This window comes from Neolamprologus multifasciatus, chromosome 7 (assembly GCF_963576455.1).
Source record: "Neolamprologus multifasciatus chromosome 7, fNeoMul1.2, whole genome shotgun sequence".
NCBI classification, from domain to species: domain Eukaryota; kingdom Metazoa; phylum Chordata; class Actinopteri; order Cichliformes; family Cichlidae; genus Neolamprologus; species Neolamprologus multifasciatus.
This window is the reverse complement of record NC_140445.1, coordinates 59,830,268-59,858,020: the sequence shown is the minus strand read 5'-3', so window position 1 is coordinate 59,858,020 and position 27,753 is coordinate 59,830,268. Positions and strand designations below refer to the sequence as shown.

General features: G+C 40.2%; 1 protein-coding gene across 2 annotated transcripts in view; it reads left to right on the top strand.

The window, feature by feature from the left end:
* Positions 1–27,753, top strand: part of banp (BTG3 associated nuclear protein) — a 208,387-nt gene that overhangs the window by 96,325 nt on the left and 84,309 nt on the right. Inside the window, exon 15 of one of the 2 annotated variants that reach the window (XR_014875347.1) lies at positions 1–27,753. This exon is cut by the window's left edge and continues 938 nt beyond it. The exons of the other annotated variant lie outside the window; for it this stretch is intronic. The gene's annotated coding sequence lies outside the window, so the exon portion shown is untranslated. 2 annotated transcript variants of the gene reach the window in all.

Here is a 27,753-nt window from a genome sequence, read left to right as displayed (position 1 = left end):
AGTGTGATATCTTCTCAAAGACAAGTTACATCTAGCAGAGAATTTCAGGCGCCGCCATGGTATAATGTAATGATGGGAAGTAGAGAAGGAGAAACGGAGAAAAGAGGAAGAGAGAACAGAACAGACAGATAGAGTGAAGCTTAAGCACCTACTGATATGGAAGTTGCACTAAATCTGGCATGAAAGTTTTTGGCATTTGGACTGAGCCTGAGGAGAAGGATGTGAGGAGGGAGGGTAGGTGTGGGAGCAAGAGAGATGAGAAAGAGGTGTAGAGACAAGTCTGGGTCTGAGTGGAAACTTGAATGGAGGGGAAACTGGGCTGGAGGCCACTCAGCAGATCCACCTGAACCCTGCCAGAGCAATCAGCTATCAGAAGTTTAGAGAGGGAACCATTTACCCCCCTAAGTAAATTCACTAGGGCTTTGTAGGGATTTGGCTTGCTTTTTGGGCTCTAATGCAGGGATATTTTGGTAAGTGAAGTCCTCTTGTTTTGAAGAGATGGTTCCAGAGCCTGTCTGCTTTTTAATGGGATCACAGCAGACACTCCAGGAACCACCGCCAGGTGAAGCGTTCCGCTATCTACTTCCAGCTGTGTAAACACACACACAAACATACACACAGACAGACACACACACACACACTCAAACTCTCCCACCCAGGCACAGTCAGAGACATGTCCTGTCAGTTCTAATAAAATGCTTGCTGGCTCCCATAGAGGGAAACGCTCATAATCCCATTTTCTTTCAATGAAAAACAAAGCAGATTCTTTTGCTTTTGAGAAAGTGTTTGGCCTTGTTAAAAACAACGAGTTGCTTGAAAGATGCAAACAAATTTAACAAGAGCTAGTGGTGTCTGTTCTCAAGCTGGGAATGTTCAAGGGAGCGTGACATTGTCCTTCCCCTCTCTCTTTTTCTCTCTTTCTTTGATATTTAATGTTATTTAGTGTTTCCTGCAAACATTAATTTGTTTTCTGGGCTGTTTTCCTCCCCTCTAGGCTTTCAACCTTGTTTGTGGTTGATGAGGTGGTATAGAAAACTCGCATCTTTCTTGGGTTTTTTTTCTTTCTTGAAATAATGGCACCAATGTGTATCCCTGGGAAGCGCATGCATCTGTTTGGGATGTTCGCTCTTGGTGATTGTAGGATTCTGTTTTACTTGGTCAGTATGACCTTTTGCACAGGTTTGTGCAATGAGGGAAGGAGGAAACAGTGGCCAGGCAGTAGCTTTGCTGTTAAAGGCATTTAGACTTTAGAGCTCCATTGTTTATGTAACTAAGAGAAAGTCAAGACTCCCTTATGGCCCTTTTGAAAAGCAGATGCCGGAGATTTTTGCTGCTACATTTTATGGCTTATTTGCTACCAAGGAGATTCTGAGATATCTTAGGGGAGCACGTCTTTTCTCACATTTCTTCTGTCAGGCAAGAGCTGTGGAAGTCCTGAGTCTAAGGAGGGGTTTTAGCTGTTAGTCTGGCAATACTTATGCACACTTTATTTTGTTATATTCTTTTAATATCTTATTCTGTCCAACAACTCCACCTTTTGTGAAATGTTTTTACCCTTTATCACCCGCACCTCTAAGATGGTTGATGCATAAAGGCCCTTTCGTTAATTCAAACCTCCAACCGATTAAACACTAAAACATTCTCCAAACAGATTTTCCAGGACCGATGGTGATTGCTTCAATAAGTCATTTAGTTTCCTATTCAGCCTTGAGGATTTATTTTTCATTAAACAAGGAAAATATTCTTCTTGGTTGAGATAGTTCCATGGGCTAGAACCAATCACCACTCTAATATTAGTGGTACACCTACAAACATACACGCACGCACAATCCATCACTGACAGCACTCTTGGTCTCTAAGCTGCCATGTTGATCCTCTGGAGCACAGCAGAAATGGTCATAAGCTCAGAGGAGCCATTGTATTGACAGAACTTTCATAACCACATAAGGCCCATGTCACAGATCTTGCACAGTGTGTGAGCATATTTTGTGTGCTATGCACTCAGCCATGTGTTACATTTTAGCTGGAAGGTGCGATGTTTTAAATTATGACTAATCCGCCATGCCTCGGAGCTACAAAAAGAAGGTCCAACTGAAGATGTCTGTCTAACAGAATCTTATGCCAGAAAAGGCAAACTAGTCTGAATAAGACCACAGTTATCCAGTTGTGTGTTTTTCCTGATGTGTGACTAACCCTGTGGTGTTAAGGTTTGTTTTCTGCAGCCTGGGTACGCTTTCATTAATAAGGAGACACATTTTTGCATTTGTGGAGAATTTATTCCTAAGAGAAACTGGTTTGCACAATGGCATAATCTTCGGAAAACAAAGCAATTTTCTTGAATACCATCACGTCTAAATGCACAAACAATTACAAACGCTCTGCGCTGGAGAGTTCACGGGAACACATTTGTCTCCTCAACGTGGTCTAAAAGAATTTGATTTAGTTTTCCCTCTAGATGCTGCGTATTATGTGGTGGAAAATGACATTTTGTTTTCTAGAAAACTTCATCGCTATTCAGTGGTGATGAATTCTGACTTCAGTGTTATTGTGGTATCCACAATCCTTTGTCAGGAGTGTGCATTTTGGACTGCAAAAGTCCACGTGTTTGCTGAGAGCCCAGCGTTATTGAAACTCCTGCCTCATCTGTTTGCTCAGCTGGATGACTCAGAGGTCTGCTGGGGTTCAGTCAGCTGCTGCCCCTCTGGATGTGCCACCAAGCTCTCAAACTTTCACTACTGTTGTGGCGTCTGCTCAGTCCACATATGTGAATCACTGTTGAGGTTTGTGTGAATATAAACGGGTTACGTCATACATAGATCGCTTTCATCTGTTTTATGTATGGCAGCAGAGAGACCTAATATGCTGCACAGCACATGATATAGCTTAGTGTTAATGTGGTGTTGATACGTATGTGCATATTTATAGACTAGTGTTCTGACTTGTAGGGTTTTATGTTGGGCAGGGTACGTATTGGTGTTGAGCCAAATGTTTCTGTAACACTACTGAAAGCTGGCATTTGTCCGATGTTTTCCTTGTATAGTTTGAGCCTGTGCTCCAGATTTATATAAAACATTTGAGAGTATTCTGTTGGATCTGCATTCAACATTCAATCAAAGTCAGCTGATGCTGATACGTTACAAAAGTAGTTCAACAAATCAAATGGCTGACAGATACACGATTTGTTAACCAGACTTAATGAGACTAAATAATTTCTTCAAATCCCTTCAAAGACTAACTGTTAATTCCAAATATTCTGGGAAATGTCAAACAATACTAATCCATAGTTTTATGAACTTATTAGTTGTGCACTGTGTGCATAAGGCACAGGTGTTTCTGTTTAAATATGCAGCACACACAATGTATGCACATGATTTTAAAAGTGAACAAGTTACGTGTGATTTTTCCCTATTGTCATCCAAAAGCCTGTTTGATCTGGCTGCTTACACCTCCTCCGGTGGCATTCGGGACTTCCGCAGTGATCGATTGGCTAAGTGGCCCACTAGCTTAGCATTGTGAGAGGCAGCTGAGTGATATATTGTGTGTATAAAAGCAAAGGGCGTTAAGTGGAACACAAGCCAACGGCAGTAAAGGCCGCAGTATATCTGGCGAGACGTGTCTTTTCTGCAGCATATCCATCCTTAGTCTAAGTTGAAGTATGTGTGTGTTTGCATGAGTGTGCATAGTCCCAATTCCCCAAGCGGGGTCTTACCTTACAGGGTAACCCCATGACCTGATTTATGTTTAGATTTTATTCCTTCTGTTATGCTGGATGCTTTTAACAGGAACTGTAAACCATTAAATCACCCAGTGAAATGCATGTCATATGAGACTTTCATTATAGGTCATACATTGAAAGTCCCCATGCTTTGAATGGCTTAAGGAGTGATTCTCAAAGAGAGAACCAAGCATGAACCGATGCATGTGCTTATTTATTTAAGTTTGTTTGTTTTAGAGCACACATATCCAACTATAAGAGTGTGAAAGAGGGAAAAAGTGGTAGCTTAATTTGGAGAGATAATCTGTCGCCTCGGTAATAGAGACTAATGTGGAATTAGGCAAGCATGCATTCATCTGGAATGCTTCAGCAGCAGCAATCAGCATGGAAAACACAATGATATGGAATTTCCCTGTCAAGCTTTCATTCATGTTCTTTTACGCTGATTCTAATATGGAAAAATGTGGAAGGGAAGCTTACTTGGGGAATATGAGGATTTAGACCTGGAAAATTATCTAACTTATCAAATATGAATGTTCTATAATGAGTTCACATTAACCTTAATATCCTCAGCAGTTTCAGGGCATGCTAAATGCTTTCCATTGAAAGTTCACGAAAAGAAACCTTGTTATGGCATTCACTTCCTCTAGTTCAGTGGTTCTTAAAGTAGAATCCAGGTACACTTATGGATTTCTCAGTTCTTGCTTGTAGTTCTTGTGTCCCTTAACCTGCACAGCTGCAGCTTTCTTTAGCATTAAGATATAAAACTGTAGCCAGAGTTCCTGAAACGCAACCATAGCCTCAGTCACGATGGCCTGCTGCTAGCTAAACTGGAAATCAAATCACACATGAACAAAAGTTAAGTACTAAGACAACATAAGACTATAAAATTAACACCTTATACTTTAATATGAAGAGCCCCATGAGGCTTTGCTCTTGCTGCTTTTTTTGCTACATTATCTCTGTGACATGAATTGTGGCACAATGATCGTTTCATGTTGAGTTTCCAGTATTGACTAGAGCCAAACTTTTTGTTGGAAAATAAAATTTGATTAATTGACCAGCCCTGTGCTGTGTAGTCAAATGAGTATGTGTACAAGATGGGGATTGCCTCTGCTTTCACTTAAACAGCAGTCACTGATCATTTCCTTGGCTAAGTGAGTGAAGGCTGAAGCATTGGGAGAAGAAGAAAAATGAAAGGTCTATTCGTGTTTTTGTAAGAATCAGAGTTCTGGAGGGAACTTGTACACATCCATTTACCCCTCCTGGACTGACCCTTCTGACTCTGAACTGTACCCCCCTTCATTGGGGCACTTTCACTGGTCAGCCACTATGTGGCCCCATGCTGGAACTTACTGGACGGCTTTATAAATGTACATCTCTTCTTCAGCTTTCCATAACTTTCATGATTTTCATATCTGCTTCCTCTTCTTACTACCCATTGCTTCATCACCCTCTTCTCCACCCTCTGCCTCTTTGTGGGAAATACTCATACAGGATTGGGCCATCTATCAAATAGGCCATTAAAAAGAAATACAGAGACAGAGTGCACCTCTAACAGTAAAGCAATGAATCACTTAGTTTCTCATTACCGTGGATTATTGTCAATAGAACTGTGGAAAAAGAAAATGTTATATGGACAACAGTCCAATGCTGTGAACGAACTCTTTATGCATTCATTATTAAAGCAGCTCATAAATGCCTATGTGTTTTATTACTTTATTTTCCTAGGGTGTTTTCAATTTAGTTTGATCAAACTGCAACATGTCTGATTGATATTTGGATGTAGATTATACTTTTAGACAGCAAAAATGCACATGCAGTAAAACATTTAACATGTAAATCATACACCTTGAGCAATAAAAAGGCCCATGTACTATAGTAAAAATTACCATTATATTATTTGGTTTTACGCAGCTTACATAAAACAGCTACACCACCCAAAAGCCTTTGACAGCTGAGCAGAACTCAGGCACAAGCCATTTATAAATCTATAGTGATGAATCTTTGATTGACAAATTTGGGAAACACCATTGCCACAGCTATCTTATTATTATTATTATTATTATTATTATTATTATTAGTAGTAGTAGTAGTAGTAGTAGTAGTATTACAGAAGACCACAGGTTCAAATTCCCTATCTGGCCACCTTTAGAGTTTGCATGTTCTCTCCTGGTACTCCAGTTTCCCCCGAATGGATGTCTGTCTACGACAAATTAGCAACCTGTCCAGTGTGTATCCTGCTTCTCGGCTCATGACAGCTCGAGATGGATAACAGTTTGTTCAATGACCTCTCCACTACGGCTTCAGATGTGTCCACTTTGCAGCCAATCAGAGACCCAGACTTCCTGATAAATGTATTCATTCTATTGGTGTCATCAGCTATGCTGCTCTCCCAGGAGACCACAACAAAGGTCACTGCACTTGCACAACAAAGTGATAAAACAGATCTCCAAAACACAACCTGCTCAACTCCATGTGTTCCAATTCAGCCTGTTGTTGATGGGGATGCACAAGTACTTGCATTCCTACATCATATCAACATACCCTGTCCCAAGAAAGACTTAGTCCATGCAGCTATCCTCAGTGGACACCAACCATCTCACTGCTCTTATTCATATACAGAAGCAGATGATTTTTCCCAGACCACTGCACAAATCATCCAATAAGACAGAGTCGTAGCAAATCTCACATACTCTGGACAGTCAGACAGACAGACTGATAAAAACAGAATATAAAACACAATAAACAGTAGGCAATCAAAAGAAAAAGGGGCAAACAAAACAAGATCCATTCACAGTGCAAGAGTTGTTATTACTATTGACTAAACTGAAATAAGCATTGAGCTAATAAAGGCTGTATCAAGAGTCTTGATCGTGGTTTGCAGAGAGTTATGCTTAAAACTCAGTGTCTTTCCTGCTTTCTGTGATGCATTGAAGGGCCTTATAGCCTAGGGTACAATAGAGTTCCTCAGTGGTCCAGGACAATGACAGTAGTCTGTTGCTAAACATGCTCTTCTGCCTCAGGAATACTTTGTGCAGAGGGTTCCTGTTGTTATCCATGATTGAAAGCATTTTATTGAGGGTTCTTTTCTCTGCCAGTGATGTAAGGGGCTCCAGCTCCATGCCAACAACAGAGCATGCTCTCTTAACCAGTCAGTCCATCCCTATTCTTAATGCTGCCTCACCAGCAAACCACTGTGTAGAATAGAACACTGGCAGCTACTGACTGGTAGAACATCAGCAGGCATTTTCTGCAGATTTAAATGAACTCAGTCTTCTTGTGAAGTACATCCTGCTCTGTCCCTTCCTATAAAGTACACCTGTATTAGCTGACCGGTCCAGTTTGTTTTTCTCGACATTTCTCCTTCAACAGCAGTGGCTGAATTACCTTAAACACACTAAAGAAATCAAAGAAGGTGCATATCACCATGCAGCCTACTGTCTACATGGGAATAGACAGATATAATCATCTACATGCTGTCTGCAGCATGTAGATGATTATATCACCTGCTCCCAGTTTTTTGTTGATATGTGGATTCCAGGAGTTCAAGATATTTTTTTTAACCTCTGATAAGCCTCTGATGGGCCAAGATTCAGTTCTTTAGCAGCCTTATCATAAGTAATATGAAGGCAACTAGTCATTAGCTGTTAAGCTCTGATGGTGTCAACTTCTTTGATACAGGAAACCGACGATGTTTTCCTCACTGCCGATATCTCCTCAACTCAAAGTTGTAGATGTGACACAGGCTAGCACAATTTCCATACAGCAGGCCAAGACAATTAGAATACTGTTCAAAAGGTGGTAATGTTCTGTAAAATTACCAGTCATAACCTTAAAAGCACTAAAATGTTGGATTAGCAGGCATGCTACAGTGGAGTGCGTGATGTCACGCAGTCCCTCTGCATCAGCTGATGGTCGAATGCAAACCGTAACAACAATAACAGAGCAGAATTCTACAACGTACTTTCCCATTGAAGTGTACATTTCAGTGGTTTTTCTGTAATGCAACCGTTCTCTGACTTGTATCCCCATGTGATGTCTGTGTTGTGTGTGTAAGGTCGGGGGCGGGTTCATTCCACTGCAGGGCAACCTGCCACTGCATGTGGCACATAAAATTTGAACTCGAACTTGAACTTGAACTCAGTGCTCTAAGCCTGTACATCATAATGTTCTAAAATCGTGTGTTCTACGTCCTGGTAGCTGGAATGGACAGTTTATATTTCCTCCTTTTAGCTCTTTCCCTCGCTCCAGCTCTGCAACTCCATCAGCTCCATAGGTTTAGCAGCATCAGTTGGTCCTGTGTGTAAACAGTGCATTGGCAAAAAGAAAAGGGTGTATAGAGTAAAAAAAGTTATTAGTGATTTACAATAGGGACAGGAGTAAAAAACAATAAATCACTGCCAGTTTTATCCCTATCCATTTCCTGCACTAGATCTTGCTTATGACATTGATATGACTTGAACTGTTATGCCAATATAATAACACACCAAAAGAGATTTATTTTTGAAGCTATTTCCTACCTTCCTTTCACTTTTTACTCATCTCTTCTGCCATGTTGACTGAAATTGAATAGCAATGGAAAACAAACAGTGCTGGTGCGGGTGGGAATCTGTCTTTGGGGATTAAAGTGTTACATTTTTGCTCCAAGTGTCACTACACTGACTGCTTCAGTGCATAATGCCTTTATTTATTTCATTTCATTTCATTTTTTATGTATCCTATATTTAAAGTGACAGTAATTTCTTTATAACCCCATACTGGACTCATATAACTGTTTGCACCCATACTCATCTGTGTCATAACTGAATGCACATGGTTTTAAGATTTGTAGCTTGGACTTCCCAATATAATTATCTCTGATGTTCCTTACAAAAACCTTTCTAAATTTGATTAGAAATAATAGAAAAAGAAACACGGTCCACCGGTGTTTGCTTACATTTCCATGGGTACATTTCTAATTTGGAATTATTTCAGACAAATAGAAGTTTAAACAAACAGGGCTTGAATTGTTGCAACAGCTAACTAACATCATACTTTTATACTCAGAATTACAGAAAGTTGAAAAAAAACAAAACAAAAGAAAGAACAATTTCTGCAACAAGTGCAATCACCTTTAACCATTCCTGACATTTTAGCTAGTCTCAGATGTGTATGCTTTACTTGAAACTGGGTGACCTGCAGCACTGCTCCGCTTGTGGATCACTGTAGATTATGCTTTTTGCTTCGAGATGTAAACACAAGCCCCAGCCAATCAAATGGAATTTGCACAACTGTTCCAGGGCAGTTACTAGCCAATCAGATTGCATGAAAACTGCTGTGATCCTAACTAGTGAAATTGGTTAGCAGTTGGTTAGTATTGCTATGGCGATAACCCCTATGAATGATGAAATTAATTAACTGAAATATCATTCAGTCAATATTAGTGATGTTTGTCGCCACGTGTTTGATATCACATCACGTGATTTGTGCTTTATGCTTTATGCTTTATGCTTTAACTGTGAATATTACATACATACTTTCCTGGGTGCCACCACTGGAAGTTGTGTAGTGCTTTGTTTGTGTTCTCACTAATGGTTGGATTCACAGACCTAATGAATGAGGTGCAAGTTTTTTTTACATGATATTTAATTGTATCAAGCTACTAGAAATTGTGGCTACTACCGTGTTTGCCAAGGTTAGAGCAATAAGGATTATGACATTATGTCTGATGTTGTTCTTAATGTAATGACATCATTACTCAGTGGTCACAAGGGATCTGTCTTCTTGGAATACTAAGGTGGGTGGAACACTTTGTAAATAGTACATCACTGCCCTGTTTCATTGCAGTACAGTTTGGGGAAAGTCCAACTATTGAGCTGATAAGAAATGGTCAATGTTCCCTCTAATTTTTCATGTGTCTGAGCGAACACACAAACTCCCTGAGTGGTCCCTTGGGCCACTGTGAGCAACAGCAAATGTGTGCACTGTGGTCACGCCAGCATCGAATCCATCCAAGTTACATGGTTTATTAAAATAATCAAATTACAGCATTTACATTTATGATAGACTACTTGTAATTAACTGCTTTAGCCCACTTACAATGAGAATTTAAAAAAATCTTGTTCATGGCCTGTGTAGTATGTTAACACTATTGGAAGCAAAAATAACTTGAACTCCAATTTTGATTTTTAAAAAAAAATAAAGCTCTGACTTGTATTATGAGTATGAGTCTGTGGTCTGAATTAATTTTAATTTTAATTCAGGTTGGATTTTTTTTTGTGCGCAACACAGATTTTCTGTGCGCAGAGACCGTGCCAGCAGTGCGCAATTGCGCACGCGCGCAGCTTAGCAGGAACATTGGAAGTGGTATATCTTTGATTGTATTATCTTGTTTGGGCCCTTGCGTGGGACCTGAAGTCTTTGTTAACTTGAGCTGTTTTTAAGTTTCCACTTCCATGCTTTGTTGGCCAGTTATTCTTTTGCATGCGCTTTGTCAAAAACAGACGTCTAGATGTTTATGTCATATTTTGTCTGGATCCCATTGGCACATTTTAGTGTTTTGCTGGATCCTGTCCTGTAAGCCCATATGGTTTCACTGGGATGGATGATGACTATTAATCGTGCTCTGTTGCCTGTGAAAAATGAATGTGAAACTATTGTGTTACAACAGGGTCTGTTGGACAAAATGTCTTAAACACTTTGTTTGAATGACAGTGTCAACAGGTTATATTCTGGATGTTTTTGTGGAGAAATGCTAACAGAATTTCTTCACAGTCCTAGCAAAGCAAAGCTTGAATTGCACTTGTTTTACTTGCAAACAGCCAAATTAACAGATGAATTAACTATTTAAAGTAAGTGTGGTCACCATTTTAATCGCAACTAACATCATCTGTGCCTGATTCCAGTATGCCTCTCAGAATTTCTGTGAACAAAACTGGAATTCTGTTATAGATCCTTGGTTCTGGCGCTATGGTATTTCATTGGCTTAGATGACCCATTTGCTTTACTGTGATTGGTCCACAGTCTGAGAAGCATGACTTAAAGCTTCCTAAGAGCCATTAACCGTTCCACTGCTTGGTTGTCCGGGCCCTGTGCATGTTCTGTGTGACTGTATTAGTTTAAAGACATGACATCAACCTCACCCCTTTCCTTCACATGTGAATTTTGTTACTGCTTCTGCTTCCTGACTAAAAGCATTGGCTTTTGGCACTTTTGGGAACAACTGGCAAATCAGTTTCAGGATTTAAGTCGCCCATTTGAGACAATCTCATCTATTTCGTGACCAAAGAAGTTTGTAATAAGCCAAAGTAAAGCCACATCAGTGATGTCTTGTTACCTCATTTCTCCTCGACAGCTCTTTACGTCCAACCTTATTGTGGGGTTGACCTGCCACATTTTCCTCCCAACATTGTGTGTTTAGATAACTTGAACGTTTTTTTTGTGCTTCTCTTTAGTAGTTTCACAGGACAAATACGTGATTAAAAACAGCAGGAAGAAATAGTTTGGTTTCTGCGATTTGATTGGATGTTAGTACATAATCTAAGGCTTAATCACTCACCCGTACAGACTACCTGTTTTCCTTTCAATGCTCACAAGTGTTTCACTTTTAATACATTTACTGCTCATCGTTTGCATCCTGCAGACATTCTTATTGCAGGGCTTGCTGACTACTGTATAGAGGTTGGAAAGGTCTTTAAAGTCTCTTTCCCCTGAGGTCATGCTTTTAGGTTGTGAGAAGTAGCAGTCCCTCTTCCCAGCAGAGCCGTAGTACACGCTAACTGTAGTGAGGTCACCACAGTAAAACAACACAGAAAGTTTCCTAAGGTCATAAAGGCTGGCCGCTGAGTGTTTGGAGCTGCAGGGGAATACGTCCTGGATAATTGGTGGGATAATTTCCATAGCGGCAGCTGAGGTCAGGCATGGGCCTCCTTCCCCGCTGTCCACAAAGCGCACATACAGTCAGAGCCCCTCATTTGTCTTTCCTCCCATCTCCCATAAAATGCTCTTTAATATAGTTTTTTCTTTGCTTTCTCGGTTTGCCTCAACTTTTGGCCATACGTACTGTCCTCTGTCCCCTTGTCCTAAAAAGACTCTTAACCATAACCTAATGACCGCTATATACACAGAAGGTAAACATACCGATGCATAAAGCAATTTAAATTTTCTAAATGCAGGAAGACTGGAAGACAGATGTAGAGATGATGTGATAATGTACTATAAATCATCGTTGTACCTTTAAGTATGCTTAAACACTGATCAGAAAGAATAGCCAATGATTGGATAGTCAAAATTTGCAAAAGAAGCTTTGATGTTATCGTGTGGTTACACAACTAATGGCGTTATGCTTTTCTCTGAGGCTGCACAATGCACTTTCCAGGATGACAAGTCTCTTTAAGTAGAGAAGAAGAGTCATTTGTGCTGATTAACAGTAATCATCGCCATTGTTCTGAATATCAGTCGGGTAAAGGGAATCAGTGATTGTTTTCTCAGTTAGAAATAACTGATGTAATCACACTAGGCTGAATATTCACTTGATTTTTTGTTTCTTTTTTCTTTTTCCATCAGTGTCTGAGGGGAATACTTGGCGCTCTGTTGTTTTTGTTATTTATCTTTATTTCCTCTTAATAGAAACTTTTCTCTGGCATTTTCCTGTCTTCTTCACCTTCCTTTGTTCTTAAATCAGCAGCCCCGATCTCTGCTGTCCACCTGTGTTATGCACTGAGTGGGTCTCTGTTATCATCATTTCTTTTTATTTATCACCTTTCTAGTTGTGCTAGTCATTCAGTGTGCGCTCCAACTTTCTCCGTCTGGGCCAGCCAGCACAGCGTGTTGGAGACTTGCTCAGTGGGTGGGAGGCAGTTGCATGCGAGGCACACTCTGGGCCGCGTGCTGCGGGCTTTGCCCCCCTTTAAACCTCTGTAGCGTCTCTCTTCACTCACTCCATTTTTCTTTTTTCCTCCCTTTTTCTCCGAGTTCCTGCAGTGAGGGAAAATCTTACGGTGTGGTTTATTTATTCTGGTTTGGTGTTGGTTCTCACATGTCCTTGGCAGGATTTCATACCTCCATGACAGTAGCCTGGATTGTGAGAGATTATCGTGTGCACATGGGCGTCCCTCTAGCTGTTTGCATTAATGCCTCTGCAATAGTACTTGCCTAGAGGATAGAAAACTTATGGGTATTCATTTATGTGTGCAATACAACCTTTCATTGTTAGTGTTGGAGCCAAGTGTTTGACTGCCAGTGCATTTCCTTGCCACGGTGCTTTGGTCTCCAGCATCTAGAGACTCATCTTTCCTTCCTCTCCCTCATGTGTCTGTCTGTCTTGTTTATGTTCCTCCTCAGAGAGAAACCACGATGACCTTGTAGGAACGAGTGCAAGGTCTACAATTCAACTGGTGATTTGAGGGAATGAATGAGGGGGTTTAAAATAAGGGGAGGGCTTGGGGAAAGGAGGTGGTTAAGTGAAAGGCGGATTGGGAGCTAAGCTCTTTCCATTTGACTCTTTCCACTAATCCCAAATTGCAGCCACTGGAAGATGGTGACCTCTTCCTAACATATGTTTACAATTAATCTAGCTGTGGTGAGAGCCTGTTTTCACCAGGAGAGAATGATAAGACTTAGGAGCGTATTTGCGTAACCAAAAACGCATCATCTGATTTTTATCATGCTTTTTTTCTGGTGAGCAACATCTCATTTTAGACTATTATTTAATATAGAATATTTATTGTCGTGATTGTAGATGTACTGGAGGCCTCTGAGGACAAACCAAGATGAAGAACAGTTTTCAATTGAGATAAACTTAAATGTATTACTGGTAAATAGAAGTGGTTGAGTCTTTACTCTTCTTTCCAGCCACAGCTGCAGATTAGATATCCCATTTCATGTCCACAAACATGCACTGTTTTTAATTAAAGGCCAAGCAATTTGTTGCTGGGGTCAGCAAAAGCTTTGGCATGTTGGGCCCGTTTTGAAGCTGATGACGTTATCGTTGCCCTTTGCTCCTATTGTTGCTAACAAGGAATAAATCTGAGGATTTCTGTTTCTGCTTCTTTGCTGCCTCTTTGAGCTCTGTGACTTTTGCTGCGAGCGGGCGAAAGTTGCAGGGGACCCAGGGCGCGTTGACATCCAGCTTCCATTGTGATGTATGAGATGGATAGAGAGGGGGAGAGCGATGCGAACTCCCTTCCAGTGTTTGGGAGGCACATAAAACATACTACAGAAGGGCCATAAAAAGAGCCAACATTAGTGTCCAAATTTAAAACATGTCCCAGGTCTCAGCTGTCGCTTGCAATAGGATTTCTTGCCCCCCTACCCCACACCCCTTCTCTTCTCCAGAGCTTTGGCAGGGACAAAGAATAGCACAACAAAGGAGAGGGGAACTGGCAGGCTGCACGTTCCCAACATACAGACTTTATTAGTCTGAAACATCAGCGTTGTTTTTTTCCCCACGACGGTTAAAGATCGAACAGCATAATGAATAAGTGCAGAGAATATAAGATTCAGGGGGTGACAGACAATGAAAAAGCAAAGAGGGGAATGTGATTACTTATAAAGGTTTTGCAAATTACAAATACACAAATGCTGCATTGAAACTCAGCTCAGCTATTATGTATTCATGCTGATGTTTTTGGTTAAACCAATTGGGTTTTTGAGGCATCTATCTCTGAGATTTCAGCTGCCCCCAAGCACCACTGAATTTGAATTTCATTTGTGGTTCGCAGACTTTTAAAAAAATGACTTTGAAAACCTAAACAGCAACTCTCATTTCACTTCTCTTCTTTCGGAAACAAAACCACATTTGTTTTTATCTAATTTAACGTGATCGATCGCAGATGTTCTGAATGGCGGACAAAGATCAACATTATTCGTTCGTCTTTTAATTTGACTTTCGACATGGTAAACCTGCATTAGGTGTTCCCCGGGACACACAGGCATGAAGATTAGTGAAAGTAGGCCTCTGTACACCTAGAGGCCTATATTATCCATCAAAGGTAAAGCTATGTTAATAATTGACAAGTCTAATCAAAAATAGTCTTTTACAACGTGTATGATTGTTGCAGATTAAAAAAAAACACTTGCTAGCTTTAGTGTATATGGCCAGAGACTGGGTGAACTGGCCTTTTATTGGCCAGTTCACCCATGGCTAAAACTATACTGTAGGCATGACACGAGTAAGGTGACACTCTTATTTTCACATGCTTTTAATCTGTGGTGGTTTCCTGCATGCCCAGGTATATATATGTTGTGTGTTCCTGTAAATGAAAGCACGTGTTAATAGAGGACCTTTGTAGCATTGCCACCATTAACATTAATGATGCATAATGATGTTGAGAACATATTAAAGCTATATTTTCACAAGCTCAACATTCAACACCTCAAGCGTGGTACATTTAAATCACATTCCTGATCATCAAACCCCACATTCAGTCTTGCTCTATGCTGTGAAAGAGCCATATAGACACTCAAAGGCCAGCAGTGCAGGGAGCTTCAAGTAGCAATCCAAATACACAGTAGTATTCTCAAACACCATGGGACTGCCAAATACAACACTGGTATTTATTTATGTATTTATCTGGATTTCCTGTATACTTGTGGAGATGCTGGACGTAGTGGGATTTGCTATCTGAAGCCCATTTGACAAACTTTGGCAAACACTGGCCAGGCTCTGCCATGTTGCATAATAGCACTGGGTTATTTTTCCACATATAATGATGCCGCTGTCCCCGTCCCTGAGACATCTATATCCTCACACTTCTACAAGGTCGCTGTGTCTGACAGGTTCCCTCTGCTGCTTCCACCAGAAATGTTGGATAAAATGTGTGAATATATAGTTACTTCATGCACAACTGTCTAGTAACCCTACATGGTGTGGAGTGGTTAGTTTTCCTTCATGGTATTCCTCTTCACAGAGGAAATATAATTGGGTAATCAATTTGTTTACTGTAGTTCATCAAACCAGGAACTTTAAAGACACAGTTCTTGACTGGAGGACAAAACAATATTAGCAGTGTAATGATGTCAAACTGCAACACAAATTTTGATTATAATTTTAAAAAAACGTAGGCGCCACGTTCTTGGCAAGGCTCCGGGTCAGCATTTTCTGTGTCTGAGTTCTTCTATCACAAGTACTCCAGTACTCAGTAATCTTAACAATTGTTGCATGTGTGCCATAGTCACTACAGATTTGATTGAAGTGGCATGAGAATTATTAAGAAGATGAAGGAAATTTAAAATAGTCATGTCAGTGATTGATGCTTGCTTTCAGGATCCTCTCCCAGAAAGGTTCCTTTTATATTTTTTTTTTTCAGTTTTCGTTTGTACTCGTTTGGTGAGGGTTAGGCAACAGATTTAGGAAAATATCATGGATTGTCTGGCATAAAGCCTTGCAGCTAGACTTCTCCCATGTCCTTCGGTGAACTCTAGGTGAACTCTAATCTCATTGGTGATCGAAAGTAATAGCGTAGCTCATCTTTTTAAACTTGCTTTTGGTTGATTTTTGTTTTTATGTTTTTAGCTTCTGTGAAACACTTTGTGATTTTATCTTGAAAGGTGCTATATAAATAGAAATTTTACTTTTCATTTTTAGCATTTCTTTGAGGTCTGTCTGGCTGATTAGGAAATCTTTGCAATGCACCTATATAAGATGCGCGTTGTAGATATTGTAACTGCAAAATTTTCATTTTCAGCATATTAGTTTGCTAAAGTTAACGTTTAGCTGTACCAAAGTACAGTATCGCAGTGTTAGCACTCGCTGGCTTTGCTGTATCCGCGGATACAACGCAGCAAACTTTCTGAGTAATCACAACTGTGAAACCAAACACATTAATGATTCCTCCATCTAGTACCGGTACGCTATGCCAAATGACAAAGCACAATAATACATCCCTGAAACTGGCACAGCTGAATAGACAGACTGCCAGTACAAATATTATTCTCACCTGTGCTTTTTCTGCGATGAGAAATGTTTCCTGTCAGAAAAACCTCAAAATAAACACGGAGCAGCGATACTAATATGCAAATTCTTCTTCTATTAAACACGTATACTCGTTGTCACATGCTCTCATAATTTTTATTTGGCAGTTAGATATGGATTAAATTGAGTAATAAATGATTTTTGTTTGTTTTTCTTTTTTTTAAATAACTTTTTTGAGTTGAGTTTTAAACGTGTGAAAGCTTTTCGCTTTCATTTATACACAGAGCTGTTTAATGAACTTTCAGAGGTCACTGTCATCCCTCTTGGTTTGAAACTCCCAGTATAATCACTTGATTGGCACGCATGCTCTCTTTAAAAGTTAAGCTTTGACAGGCTTCATAGACTTAATATTTATTGGGATCTACTGCAGATTTAAACTGGGATGTCTAAATGAAAAAGGTCTGTTGACTGTCATTTGGCATAGGAAGCCAAAAGTATTTGTTAGTAGTACTATGTTAATATGTTTTCTTTCCATGTGTGCATTGTAGATGATGGGAATAGAGTACATTTTCACTTAAATTAGATATATTTGTAACATTCAGACCTTTAAATGCTGTTATTCTGACAGTGCTTTCTCAGTGACCTTGCGACAGCTTTTGTCAGTACAGACCCATGCTGTCTTTCTGGATCTTTGTCTTGCATATCTCAACCAAATATTGTCTCACTGATGCTGGCAGAACGCTCTGGAGTGTTGGACAGATGCTTGGAGGAGAAAAAATACCATTTTATTTTCATAGAAATGAAAATCAGATTTTTATAACATTAACAAAAGTCAGATTTTGTCAAAAAGCTCTTTCAAACCAGCATTTTTCAAAACTGGAAAGCAAACACTGACCAACTAAAAAGCTGGAACTGGAAGTGCATTTGCCCATGGTTGCAGCTTCTGTGCCAGGTGTGTTTTACTACAGCAAATATGCTGCTGGAGTAATTTTGACATCATTAGCTGAGTAACCTTCTGCACAGCCAAAACAGACAGCAAGATGGAATGCACAAGGCAACAGTGTGGTAGCAAAACCCTGTGCCGAGAATCCTCCTAAGCCTGCAGTTGCTTTCAGGTATTTAACACAGCTGAGTCTAAATATCTAAATAAACATTTTGACACATCCAAGATTCTGCTGTGGCTTAAATAGAGTCATTATTATAGATTCATAAAGTCCTTATGCCAAAATCCACTTCATACCATGCTGCTTTTTTTGTTTTCAGTTCATCCAGTTGAGGATTCTGGGGGAGCAAGAAGCTACCCCAGCTGTGAGTCCTTTAACTAAGAGACAGGTTATGGTTTGATTCTAGCCGAAAACGCGAATCCCATTCGGGGTTCGATGAGCAAGAGCATCCAGTGTAATACTCAAGCAAATTGAACATGCACAGTTACGTGCTGTGACAACTCCTTATGAAAAGGGATTAGCTGAAAGTAGCTTTCACTTGTACTGTAACTCAAAGTGTCAATCCTGTGTGAACAGATTTAGAAACATTACAAACTGCACAGTATATTTAGCCTTCAGCAGCTTTCTTGGAATGTTTTATTTTTCCTGTTAATTAAATCGGATTCTGCAACTGGACAAACTGTAGGCTCCTTACTCAAACAGTTTCTGAGACACTGCTCCCTGGCAAAATTTAGTCTGCATTTAATGTAACTACACAATCATTCTCACTCTTCATACACTATTTGTCAGTAGCAAACATAACTAACTGTAACTCTTTCTCCACTCACAATTAATGATCGGTCACGGCTCGGTTTATTTTTTTCCTCTGTGTGGTGCCTTCATGCAGTGATTTGTGTTTTTCTTACACAGCTTCAGCTGAAACACCGTTTAGGACGTTTATACACTACTACCACATCATAGCAATGCATCTAATGAATAGCACAAAATTTGAATTGAATTTGGACCGCTGCCTCTTCGCTCTTCTGGGGACTCTTGACGTGATTCGAGCATGCGTCAAGTTTCTAAAATGTTCATTTTCAGGTCTTTGCTGGGAAGAAACTGCTTTTTCTTTTTCAGCTGGTGTCTGTGTATCTCTTTAAAGTTGATGTAAAATGTTACTGTTTTTGTTTTGTTAGCTTTATCGGTTATTCTGATAAAATTTGCCCAAACTACTCTTTGTAAGCCTTGTATTTCTACATTGTACAGTAACATTTAGCCAAACTGCCTATTGCTTTCAATGGCTTTACAGCATAATCGTTTGACATTACTTATGCCAACAAGTAGAAAGAAATAAAGAGTTTTTAAATGTTGGAAATCCTCTGATCCACTGCTTATATAGACATAAGCATTGCATATTTACAGTGTTACCTTTTTTTCTCTTTGTTCACAGGACAGTTTCCCTCCACATTTCTTTGTACTCTAAGAATCTGGCCAGTGTGCTTCACGTGTGCACACATGGCTGAACAGTAGCTTGTTTGTGTTGCTGAATAATCCTTAATCAACAATCCAAACCAAACCATAGTCTCTCATTATCCCAGGGAGCATGCCAGCTTGGCGTACTGTGAGCCCTGCTTGTCTGTTTTTAACAGGAACCTAGTGAGACAGTAGAGGCCCTGACGGCAACTGTACAGTACATGTGTGTGTGTGCCTATACTGACACAAACATGCAGTGTGCACATGGACAAACACAAAGATAAATCTGCATGAACAGGATGCACGTGGGTTGAACTACACAACAGCGCAGGCCAGAACATGTGCATGTGCTTGTGCTGTCATAGCAAGTAAAAGTCTTCAAGAGTAAACAAATACTACAGTGCACATGGACATACACACACATGCGTACACACACATGCGTACATATGCACTCCATGGACCATTTGAATATAATAGTGGGGTATTGTGACAGAGATGAATAATGTACAGAGGGATTATTAGCCGCAGACTTAATACTGCAAAAAGCCATCTTTCTTTCATTAGGCAGTAAAGGAGCTGCAACATGGCCCCTAAAGGCATTAATTAGACTGAAAGCAGGGTCTGTGTGGGCCCTACAGTAGGCACCACACATGGCATTGAGTACCACACGGCTGCATGTCCTCATTATCGAGGCTTTCCTCTTCAGAGCTTTCATCACTCCCCATCATTCAATCTAAAGAGGTAATCATCAGCTTGGTTAAGCCACTAACCAATAAAAATTTGTTTTTATAAAGTAGTCTCAGTTAAAGACGTCTCAGTTTTTCTGTGGGTCTTTTCTCATGTCTCTCCTTGTCACTCTTGCTGTGATGCCCTGGACATTTTCTTCTATTATACACACACACACACACACACACACACACACACACACACACACACACACACACACACACACAAACACCCACCACCCACACAGACGAATTACTTGAGTGACACGCTTCACAGCTCTGACTTCCTGCCACCCAGTGGGAGGAGCTGTCCATTACTGTGACAGACTTGACTTTTTAAAAATATTATTTCATATCAGGCCAGAGAGGTTAGAGAGAGACAGATGCTGTCAAGTAGTGATGGATGAGCCTCTTTTAAAAGGCCATCAGGGAAATAATAGACAACCCAGTGAGCCTTGAAAGCAGCGAGCTAAGCCAGAACAATCTACACTCCCCCTCTCATCTCCGCAACTGTCAGATTGAAAAATGTCAGCAATTAGAAAGTATGGTAATGTAAAGGTAGTTTCACGTTAGATCTGCTGCATACTGAAGTAGCTGTGGCAGTTGAAGTGGTCAGAGACAGCAGCATCCGGAGGAAGAAGGTTAGAATATGGACAGATGGCCTCGGGGTTGAGTCCAAATGGGAGAAGACGGATTATGTAAACTGCCTTCCCCGTGTCACGGAAAGGTTAAGCAAGCTGTTAGCTTTTGTTTATATCCTTAATATTAATATATCTCTTTGTCGAGTATTGGGAAAGTAAGAATTCTGCCAGTATTGTTTTTACAGCCGGCACGAAGACGATTGTTGATAACAGATTAGGAGTGTCTGCTTCCAATGCAATATTTATAATTTGTGTTTTTCTCTCTGGCATCACTCAAAGCAAGAGGGAAAGGCTTTGGATGGGTAATACGATGTCATGGTTCAGTCCATGATGTCATTATGGATATATCTCCTGATTGTGTGTTTGTGCACTCTAATTGACTCTATGCTTCTTCATTTGGTTTTTCATAAACAATGAATTTAACACACACGCTCTTTTCTTATTTATACAAAACTAAATATGAGATAATGCTTTTTTTCCCCCACACTGTAAGATTAAAACCATGTATGCATAAACATAACAATACTGTGCACAACCCACATTGTTAAAGACTTGTATTCCAGTGGTTAACTTTCCAGTGGAGGCAACCATGGTGAAAGTCCAACAGAATAGGAGACCACTGAGACTAAGAGGCAGGACTTTAAATTACTTATTTGATTAGGGAACTTTGACTTGGTGTTATGTCTGACGCCAGACCTGGGACTTGTAATGGAGAATGAGTCAGAGTTGAAGAGAAAGAACGTGAAGAAGAAATGGATGGAGTGAGACGGAGGGAGAGATCAGGGGTTTCTTAGTCAACACAAACCCTGTCAGACAGGCAGGCCATATAGTTCTGCTTTTTATGTACTCATAGCTCATAGTTTTAGGTCTGAGGCTGTAATTTCTTTTAGTTCATTTTCATGAATAAAAATGGCTGAGTGTGCATGTGTCTGGTTGAGGTTAGTGTTTCTCAACACAAACACTGTGACAGAAAAACCATAGACCAACCATACATCTCTGGTTTGTATTTACTCATTACCCACAGTCGAAGTTCTGGCCCACAAGTTAATTTCGATAAATGGCCTGTTGATTGTGTAGAAAGCAGAAGGCCAGCGAGGAATGGCAAATACGATCTGTCCTCATTTTTGGTTTTGATGAGATGATTCAAGCACTTAAGGAAAAGTCCAGAATTCAGCACAACCATTGCTATTAAACAGTGACATCAGTGTGGTAAAACCATAACTCAATGGTTTCGAAAACATCTAGCTGAATCTGCGGGCGCTTTTCTAGTGGTCATAAAAAAGAGACAAATAGCAGAGCTCCGTCATCCACACACTCTCGGAGGAAAGCACCATTACAGAGGTTCAGTAGCACTCGATGTTTATTTTCAATCTTTCTGAAAGTTGCTCCAAAGTGGAAACTGTGCTGCTCAAACAGCGTACAGAAAATATACTGCACTAGTAAAGATGCAGAAATGCCAGAGGACACAGATCCTTGTCTGTAAAGATAATCATTAATGGGTCTGCATTAACTGTGTACGCGGGGACGGGGTATAATTTAACATGTGCTCTCTTGCCAAGGATGTGTCGCAGACTGTGTTAGTGGTTGGGATTGTGTCTGTTTGTGGGCGTAAGAGTGTTTTTTTAACAGCAGTGTGATCTTTGATCTAAATGCTGGCAGATTTGATTTAAAGTGCCCATAAGCCACACTTTTCTCACTTCTAAAGGTTTTCAACACTCTAACTTAAAACCTCATTATCATAGGTTTTGGGGCAGCATAGTAGGCAAATTTGTGATGACATTTAAACATAAATTGCTGTAAAAGCAGTTCTATTTCTCACCGTGGGCATTTATGGCATATATAGCTCAAGGGATAGCAGTGTTTATGTCCACTGGCAGCAGTAGAAAGTAATCAGATCTCTTCTCTGGGTTTAGAAGGAGAAACAGAAGGAAAGGTTTCAGTTGGATGCTGTGGTGTCTCGTGCCTTGCCAGTTGCCTCGACCACTGGCATGTCTGTCTTTGTCCCTTTGCCCGGAACAACCATGTTAGTTTTATTCATCTCTCCAAATGAACAGTTGGCACCACTGATTCGGGGGAATTAGAAGGGGAAAACATAGGGGCGTCTGGTGTGGGGTGCTGGGTTTTTTCCCCTTCATCTTAATTTTCCTCCAGGACCACAGCTGATTGCACTCTCACTGATGATGGTTAGTAAGAGGGAAAGAACTATATCCTCTAGAGCCTGTTGGCCAGGTTGGATTCCTTCCCTGTGGCATCAAGACTCACTGAGCTCTGTCCTTTAGCATCCCATATTTATCTTACATCCTTTCTTGGGTCCTAATCCATGTCTCCACAAGGAAAAGACTTCAGTAGTTTTTATTGATCTGCAATTGTGTTTTCAACTGTCCACAAAGCCAGTAGTTGACAGTTAAGGAATGCAGCTAATATTCTTTTGGAAAGATTTACAGAGGCTCTTTTGTTATGTATGCGAATGAGCCAAATCAGTTGTTTTCTTTTTTCTATCCCCAAATCCCTCCTCTTCCCCCAAGGCTGTCTTTCGACTCTTGCTTGTCTCATCTCCTTGTATTATATGAACTGCTTGATATCGACTTTCAGCAATAACTTTGACTCGTCTTCCAAGTTTCTCAACTGTGTGCGTCTGTGTTTTATAAGAGCACCAACATCATACTTTTATCTCATGCAATTTAATCCAGAAATTAGAACCTGTTCAATTTTGGTACTGGGGTCCAGCTTCACAATGGAACTAATTTTAAAAGTGTGCAGTAAACCAAACCAGATTCAGCATTGCTCTTTTTTTATCGCCTTTATGCTTATACTTTTCGGGCTATTTTCCTCTCACGAAAACTACTTTTGGTATATGTGAACTCTGTGATAACAGTACAACGCTCACTCGACACTTTCACACAACTCAAACAGCCACGTGGAAGTCTAAACATGGCCACGAGTGGCTGGCCTACATCTGTATTTAGTTCATATTTTATTCCGTTCTAACACACATGGCCTCTCGATGTGTTTTGTCCCCAGCCTCCTACAGTTGCACATCAAGAGCTGTAATAAACGTGACTGTTTCATATAGGAAGAAAATTCAGGACTTGCCCGCTGAGGGTTTCTGCTTGCCACTTTGAGGTGTTGTACTTGTGTATGCAGATATATACCATTCTGCTGTGTGGCATTTATGAGAAAGTTTACTACAATAACAATCAAGGAACGTTGTTAGCACCCAATTAGTTTGGTAAAAGCACTTGGACCTGCTCTTTTTCCTCTCAGCACTCAGAAGGAAGGGCTTTTATTGCCTTTTTTCAAATAAACTTTCATCATACACAAGCACATGGAATAATTTCTTATACCGTTGTGGTAAAAAGAAAGTACAACCTATTTAAATTAGCTTTTCTGTATCAGCAAGTAATAAAAGTAACCTGGTCTTCAGTAGGCCTTAAAATGAGGTCTATAGAGCCTGACATGAACTATACGTGCAAGGACCAGATTATTTTTATTATGTCTGGATATGTAAAACCTTAGAAATTAAGGACGTTGTGCTTTCTTTTTGTCGTAATTGTATGCAATGTAGTGCTGCAGTAATCGATAACTTGCCAGGTGGATTTATATTTTTGCAAGAATATTTAGTGCCTAACACATTTTTATAGACCACGTGACAAGAAAACAGAAATATTTTAGAAATCTGTCAAGAACTTGTGGCAAAAACAAACTAAATTCCTGTTTTTACAAAGTGGATTTCTCTGAGAAGTCAGAAATGAATTAAGCATGGCATTCAACCAGTAAAACTAGTTTTTTATTCAGGAATGCAAGTAAACAACTGTTGGCATCTTAATCAAAAAATACTAATGTGCTTTATTATTTTTTCTGCTTCTGATTCATGCACTGTCAATCAATCAATATTATATGTTAATATTAAAAATATAATTTTATGCATACTAGAGGATTACCCTTGACCAATACAAACATTGTAACCTTGTACTAGTTATATATGTAAACGTATATATAGTGGAATATTTTAGTAACCCTTTGACCATGTCTGTCAGAGATGCCAAACGTCTGCTAAAAACTGCTTTTCCTGTCGGAAATGAAAACACAGGAAAATGTTTATAGGTCTCGGTTGAAGAACAGAATAATGGATTTTGGCTCGAGAGCACCGTACTGCCAGCGACCGCGCTCTCCCAGCCTACGCGTTCGCGTCTGTTTAGTCATAGTTCACTTATATTAAAAACAATCGTGGCGATGAGTAGTGTAAAAAAGAATAGTGATGAAATCAGTCAATGTATTATAAACATAAATGTTTGCCAGGACTTGATGTAATACAGAGTGCTTGTTTGAAGAGGAGAATTTCGAGTTTAATCGTGAGAGCTACCATAAATCTAGCCAACCCTGAAGTAATATATCAATGTCCGTGAAGGTTCTCAGTCATCCAGGTCATCGCAGTCAAAGGAGCTTGCAAAGAAAAGCGTCTGGACCCCCTGAATCAGCCAGGGTTTCGGGTGAGCTCATTGTGAAACCTGGCTCCACCTTATCTATCTTATCTATCACCTTATCACCTTATCTAAGGTGGGGCCAGGTTTCACAATGAGCTCACCCAAAACCCTGGCTGATTGAGACCCACACCCAGTTTCACACCTTGGCTCAGGCGATTAGAGGATCATCAGGGGGTCCTTTTGTCCCTCTGTGGGGGGATACTCCCACTAGGTTTAAATCTGGGACTCCCCACCATTTGACCTTAGAACTGAAGAAGTTTCTCGGATGAGAGGTGAAACGTCTTCAAGCAGCTTAAAGAAGTCCAGACGCTTTTCTTTGCGAGCTCCTTTGACTAATATATCTATGATAAACCAGCTTGTCTTACAATATATTTTGTCGCGGTTATGAATGTAAAGCTTCTTCTAAGTTTCTGGGAGGTTATCCAGCTCATGCTGAGAAGCTGTAGCACTAAAGAGGGCACTGTGGTGGAGGCTATAAAGTATAATAGAGGGTGGCTCGCTACTTCAGCTGCTACATTTGTTCTCTTTAACCAGAGAACCGAAGTAATGGACAATATTTATCTTTGCTCTTGGCCTCATAGTCAGAGTTATTATTAAAAGTGAGGAACTCCGGTTACTAGTTCTGGGACATTGAAGGAAGGAAATTATGATGAAAGTGGTCCAGAGCTGGCCGCAGATTGTACACTTTAATAAGTGGACAAGTCCAGTGGATGTATCAAAATGAATTGCTGTAAAGAGGTATTTCCTTGAAACGGACAGACTGGTTAGCATGAGTAATGTGGGGGCTTTAAAGGACCCAACAATCTTCTCCACTCTGCTGTATCTTAGGATTGTTAAATCCTGCAGTTATCTTGCTTTTTTCCATGTACTCAACAGGCTCAGTTGGCTGCAAGTTGAAACCACAGCTGTACAGTCCTCATTAAGAAGCAGGGGTTTATTCCCACATTAATATTTTGAAATCCCCTCTAGTTCTTTCCTGTTTTCGCTTTCAGCTCTTTTACGAAAGGGCTGAAAATAGAGATTATTATCAAATTCAGCAAAACTGTTACTTAAACTATGCCAAAAATAGGCAACAGAGCTCTGCAGTTTTCTTCTTGTGTTCATATAGATGGATAAATAATATATGACCTTAACAATAAACACTAAGCTGTCTTTTACTTTGTCCTCCTCCATTTCCTCCTTTTTCTTTTTTTTGCTAAGTATGTATTGCTGCCTGTCTGTCTGTCCTCAAACCTCTTCTTCTTCAAGCCTTGGTAGAAAGTGATTAGACAGCGTCAGGCATCACTGGTTATTTTTGTCTCTAAGGCTCCTTATTTCTCAACAGATGACTGTGCATGGCACTCTAGAGCCTGCAGCACAAAGGAAAAGCTTTATCACTGTTTTTGTTTAAACCCATTTGGCTCGACTGATTAAAGCATGTTGCCTCACAGATGTGTGCACGGGTTCGTGTGCGCGTGTGTGTCTGTGCGTGTATGAGAAAAAAAGGTGGGTAAGGGTGATATAGAGAATGGCTGAATCTACAGTGCTTCTAAATGAGTATTGTGCCCTTGAGTATATACATATCTCTCAGTGGATGCTTGTGTGTGTAGCTGTATCCGCATACCGGCCCCTGGGCAGCCTGAGTGCGGACATGATTGATGACTTGTGCGCTGTAGTGAAAGTCTTTTCAATGGAAGCAAAATGGGGTTTGGACTTTATGACTTCATCGGATCTGCTCAGTTCAATGTGAGGTTAATGAAATGTGGCAAGCTCTTCTCTTACAGCTTAGACCATGCATTTTATTCCACAATGAGGCCTTTGCTCAGCCGTGTCAGTGCACTTAGCTGCCATCATTGTGACTGAACAGACACTGGGTGATCTGCTGTAAATCAGCTCATTGTAGTGACATTAGGAGTGTGTGCTCATGAATGATGTACATGCAGAACATTTTGGAGCTGTCAGCTTTGTGTTAGATCTGTTTGCACTGAATACCACAGTGCTTCCAGATAGTGATGGAATAGGTATGTAGTAATTTTACTATTAAATGAGTCATTGGGAGTTTTAAAAATATTTTTTTGAAATAAACTTTTTAAAACTTTTTAAAGTTTGTCTGCAGTGAAACTGTATCTCTTGGACACACCTTCTCATTTGATGTTTTTTCTTTATTTTTACTACTTTCTACTTTGCAGATACATACTGAAGACATCAGATATATGAAGCAAGATATATGGAATTATGTAGAAAGAAAAAAGGATAAATAACTCTAAATATGTTTAATATTTTAGCTGCTCTTTGCTTTGTTGAGAGTGCTGCAAACCCTTGGCCTTATCTCAATGATTTTCATGATGTAGTCACCTAAAATGGTTTTCACTTCACAGGCGTGCCTTGTCAGGGCTCATTTGTGGAATTTCTTGCCTTCTTAATGGAGTTAAGAAGGCATTAAACCAGTGGAAATCTGTGCTTTGGTCTGATGGGTCCAAATTTGAGATCTTTGTGCGACACAGAAAAGGTGAACGGATGGTCTCTACATGCATGGTTCCCGCCGTTAAGCATGGAGGAGGAGGTGTGGGGGTGATTTGCTGGTGACACTGTTGGAGATTCATTCAAAATTGAAGGCACACTGAAACAGCATGGCTACCACAGCATCCTGCAGTGACATGCCATCCCATCAAATACACTTCTAGGGTGTGCAAGGGCCAAGAAGGAGAGTGATGGAATGCTGAGCCAGATAGCCTGGCCACCACAGTCACCTGACGTAAACCCAGCAGGGAGGAAGGACCCAAAATGCAGGATTCAGTGAGGCGAAGTTGAACTCAAAGTAAACAGCTTCATTTGCAGGTTGCAGATTGAACAGGGGACAAACTATACTGGGAAAATATAAACTGGCAGGCAGATAATCAGGGACCAAAACACAGAGG